The sequence below is a fragment of the Uranotaenia lowii genome, chromosome 1, assembly GCF_029784155.1.
Source record: "Uranotaenia lowii strain MFRU-FL chromosome 1, ASM2978415v1, whole genome shotgun sequence".
NCBI lineage: Eukaryota > Metazoa > Arthropoda > Insecta > Diptera > Culicidae > Uranotaenia > Uranotaenia lowii.
In genome coordinates, this window is record NC_073691.1 from 62,434,804 (window position 1) to 62,439,782 (window position 4,979).

Here is a 4,979-nt window from a genome sequence, read left to right on the forward strand (position 1 = left end):
TCTACACAAACAATTTTCTTGGTTGGATCAGATCCGATATCAAATAATAGTTCTTTTTAGGTCTTAAAATGTGCTTTAACCGATTGTTCCGGATAGTTTCTACATATCAATTGATCTAACAATAATATAGATGGGGCGACCACAATAATTTAATTTCCTAATATTTGCTTCCTTTCCTTTTGTAGTGACGAACTGCAGCTTGAAACTAAAATAACTGAATTGGTTGTTGTCGAAACTCGATAATTGATTTGCTTTTTGTCTTTGGGCTGAATCATTTTTTTCAAAACTTACGTTGTCCTAGAATCTGTTTTACAATTTGACTTGCTTTTCAGCACCTAACACTAGAAGTTTTGAACGTTAACGAATCCTCAAAAAACTATAAACATTTCAATAAAGGTTTCCAATGATTTACTTTCTGAGTAACCTAACTGATCAATGAATGTTGCTCTAGTATTGCTGAAGACGCAACTTTCTGGGGTGGGGTGGGTCAGGAGTTTTGGGCGTTGGGCTGATGGGAAAATTGCACATAGCTCGAAATGCTTGGTGATTTTAATGTGATTTTCCTTCATGCCGCCACGCCTACAGGAACGTTCAAAGTTTCGCGTTGATGGTTTTCGACCATTTTCTCGGGAACGTCTTAAATCCAATCTGACTGGCAGCTTCTTACACCATCTGAGACTGTCCACTTGACTTGGCCTGGACCATTTACTAGCTCTTCTAGCTCCGTGTTTAGCTCAATTGCTGGCTTATCTGACGCCTCACCGTTTCCCACTAGCAGCATCCTCGATGAAAACTCGCATCTCACAGGTTTCCGGATCTGCCCGAGGCAAATTTTCGACTGCTCTGATTAGAGAAAACTAGCCGTAATATCGGACACTCTTGTTGCCAACCCGAAGTTTAACGCGTAAGAGGAAATCTTCCGATCAAATGTGGAGGCAGGTTTGGATATGCTAAAAGTGAATTAAAAAGATTTTAAAATTAAAGCACAGATTCAAGACTCAGAATTTACATTTATTTACCAACCTTCGATCCTAGGAAGTCGATTGTTTTCGCCAATGATAAACCAGATCTTCTTCTCGACCATGTTTGGATGTAGCTTCATCCAGGCCTTCTCCGCCATCATTCGGGGTTTCATTTTGTACGAATGAAAAGATACCACATCCAGATGAATCCACGATACTCTTTTGCCAGGTACTACCAGGAGCGTCATTCTAGGCTTCTTCATTGCATAATTGTACACCTTCCGGATGGTGTGGGGACCGATTACGATGCTTTTATTTTTGTTAGGTGTGACTTCAACGATGAACCGGCACAGCTTTTCCCGTAATTATTGGAACTGGAAGCGGAGCTCTCACTTGGCGCACTGAAATTAGTTTTATTTTTGTTAGTCGTCAGGTTTGAAATAAATTAAGGATTACCTTTTAGAAACTCCTTCATGATAATTCGATTTTCAAGGACAGGTGAACTATAGCAATTAAAGAAAATAATTGAAGAACACGTTCGGCTGCACCATCAATTACTTTCAAAATGGCGATTAAACACCAAGTTTTCAACCATTTTCTGGTTATTGCTCGAGAACTACTAATATGGTTAAATTTGCAACAAGATAAATTATTGAAAAATAACCATATTGGCAGTTTTCAAGCAAAAGCTTAAAAATGGTTATTTTTGATCCATAAATGGTTAAGTAAAAATGAGCGTGTAAGTAAAAAAAAAAGTGATGAAGTTTCAACACGTCACTGCGCACGCTCATGTTTTTAGAACCATTTATGATTCTTAAATAACCATTTTACTGATTTTGCTTCAAAACCGCCAATTAGGTTATTTTTCAATTATATTTCTAGAAAGAATTTTAACCATTTCGGCAGTTCTCGAGCGTTAACCACAAAATGGTTGATAAAATTGGTATTTCTTCATCGCCATTTTGGAAATTATTGGCTTTTTGCATCAGGGTGTGGATAATCTGATGTGAAAATGGAATTATACGGCAAACATTCTCTGCTGAAGGTAAGTATTCAATAAATATAATATGCTAGATACTGGAAATTGAATTTGTGAATTGTTTCTTCCCCAATAGGATGCTGAAATTGAGGGTCCTACGATCATCCGGAATTTAAAGAAGTTGGTATGGCCATTTTCCTTCCGGAAAACTGAATCGGATCGAACTGTCGTTAAAACACCGGCCGTTGAGGAACCAGTGGATTCGTTCGTTTGCTGTCGGTAGGTAAAAAAAGCTGTCTTTGAATATCGGCGGGGCCCGCACTAACAACACAACCAATCTCCAAACCAACAGCAGCAGCAGCAACAAAGTCCCGGATGATGCGACGGCAGCCTGCAGCTGGTGGTTGCTTTAAAAATGTTCAACCAGATGCTAGCGAGTCGCAGGGAATGCGGGACGCGAATATTCAAATGATGGGTCAATTATTGCCACAGGGCCATCAGCAGAATAAGATGATCAGATCGCATCAAGACCAGCAACAGCAGAAGCCCTATTCCAGGGGGGATTGTAACACAGGAGACGATGGGGGATCGAGGATGAAGTGGCCCGAATCGGGGAGGAGGAGGTGGTTTAGCTAATCATCGGAGGAATGACTGTCGTGGCCAGAGATACATGGGACTTCTACAAAATGTGCCATAAAAATTAATTTTAAACATTTTCACACTTATAAAACACAATCTGGTAAAAAATATAAATTACTGGATGTTAAAAAACCATGATTTTTCAATTTCAGATGCAACTGAATCGAAAAATAACTATTTTGGTAAAAATTCGAATTTAGTTTGAAAAATAACCATTTTTCAACTTCTCTGCTCTTGTTTCTTACGTTTAAAAAATAACCATATTCCTACTTCTCCCCGAAAAGTCATTTTATGGGTTCTCATGGAGAACTCATAAAATGGCATTTCCCGGGAAAAGGTCAAAAATGGTTATTTTTGAATAATAAATGGTTTAATTGTTTCTAGCGTGCGGCGAATTGAAACTCAAGCCAAAACCCAGCAACAACAACAACTTTCTGCGTGTCTGCAGCTGGCGGAGCTCCGTTGGAAAAATTGAAATTCTATCACTAAAAGTATTAGTTTGATTAGTTTGAATTGTGCTTAAAATTGTTCCGGAACAGAAGGACAAGATCTGTGGCATTGAGGATGGAAATTTCAGCATGTCCGAACAAAACTTCATTGGAAAAAATCATCGGGATGACTCAGGCGAGGAATTTACGCCAACAGCAGCATTCTCATCAAAGATCAGCCAGCAAGGTTAGCAGCTTTCAAGGTAGGTGTTAAAGTTTCGGACTAGCCGGAAAACTGCTCAAACCCGGCTGGGGGAATAAAATTATTGTGAGCATACTTGTTTCATTTTATTTTTCAATTTTAGATGCAACGCCCCAAATTGTGCCGCCATTCTTTCGGGAATAAATTTAACTTCACTGTTATGTGTTGTGAGCCTATATTTTAAGGTTTTGTGAATCTTTCAATTGTTTGAGAATAAAGAAAACAACTAATAGATGATTATTTTCATAAATCCGAAAATCCTTTAAATAGAAATTTGAATTTGAAATTTCAAAATAAATATTTTCAGCACAAAGTTTAATTATTTTGAACACCTCAATGATTCATTTTTCCAACAAAAACAATTTTGTAATTCTCAACCAAATTTCGTTTTATTGTTTTGACAGAAATTTCGATTCAATTTTAAAAAAAGGTGTATTTTAGTTTCCATCAAACGATATGTTTAAATCGAATCGATATTTTTTATCAAGGTTATCAAAAATATATTTGTGCTTTTTCCCAACCAAAATTTTTATTATTTTCGGCCCAAATCTTATTATTTCTAAAATAAATTTTTCTGCGTGTAATCAAATCCTATTTAAAAAATCGACCACTTTTTGTTCAACAAAATCAAAAAAAGTGCATTATATTCACTTATTGTTCGTTGGTTATCAAAATCTTTAACTTTTTTCACTAAATTTCCGAGATATTCGAGTTTCGCCTTTTTATGTTTTCGATTTCAGTTACGCCTGCAAGTTTCGCCCAATTGATCGGCCGTTTTTGTTTTGGTTTTGAAGTTACGCCCACTGGTCTCACACGCAAAAACTAATTAAGCCGTTTTGTCACACACGGTCAACTCAGTTACGCCTATTGGCTCTACACGAATAGAAAAATTAACCCCATTTTGAATAGGCGTAACTTCACGTTCAAACGAAAATGCATCAACATGAAGTTTCGCCCATTTTAATTTTATCAATTTTTTGAAAGTTTTAAGCGATTTTAAGATGAAACCGCGTTTATTAGGTAAAGTGCAACTGCGTAAATCCGGAATGACCGTTAACTCGATTTGTTTACATTTGGCAGTTTCGCCCTTTTTAAATGTTACGCTAGATTTGTGTATGTGTGCGTGATTTATCCACGCATGGTTCCGAATACCGTTTTTGTAACGTTAGAAGAACGTTTTGTCAAATCCTTTCTTAACTATAGACATAAATGTTAAGATACAATAGAACTTTAAGGAAAACTATAGCAAAAACAGTTCGATGCATGAAAAACGTTTCTACAAGCGGATTTTGTACATTATCTCAACTGTTTGTAGAACAGTTCCTCCATATAAGTGTGTTAACAGTTTTTAACAATAACATAACCTAACGACATATTAAAAATACTGTGAATTCGGAACTCATGGTTCAACCAATGTATTTCACGGTTTGAATAATCGTTTACTAAAAGTTTTTTTTTTTACGCTTCATCAAATCGTCTTTTGACTATTCAAGAAATCGTTTGGTTACAATTCAATTTGATAAGTTATTATATTTGTCATATTATTATTTCAATTTTCATATTTTCCATAATGTTGTCAAATATTTGTAAAAGTTTTTATTTCGAGTTTCGGAATTATTGTTTTTTTTTATTATTCAGTCAATTTTTTTAATTTTTGTCAGATTTTTTTTTAAATTTGGTCAAGGCTTTGCCATTTTAATGTCAAATTT

The 4,979-nt window shown here is 35.9% G+C and overlaps 2 long non-coding RNA genes across 2 annotated transcripts; one reads left to right on the forward strand and one right to left on the reverse strand.

Annotated features, from left to right (window-relative positions):
- LOC129740155 (uncharacterized) lies at window positions 1-1,621 on the reverse strand. The gene is made up of 3 exons (XR_008736125.1): window positions 1,419-1,621; window positions 1,024-1,363; window positions 1-950 (listed from the first exon to the last, which is right to left on the reverse strand). It is a non-coding gene; the product is annotated as an uncharacterized LOC129740155 (long non-coding RNA).
- A 1,378-nt stretch (window positions 1,622-2,999) lies between these two features.
- Window positions 3,000-3,502, forward strand: LOC129740531 (uncharacterized). The gene is made up of 2 exons (XR_008736273.1): window positions 3,000-3,271; window positions 3,374-3,502. It is a non-coding gene; the product is annotated as an uncharacterized LOC129740531 (long non-coding RNA).
- The last annotated feature ends 1,477 nt before the right edge of the window (window positions 3,503-4,979 follow it).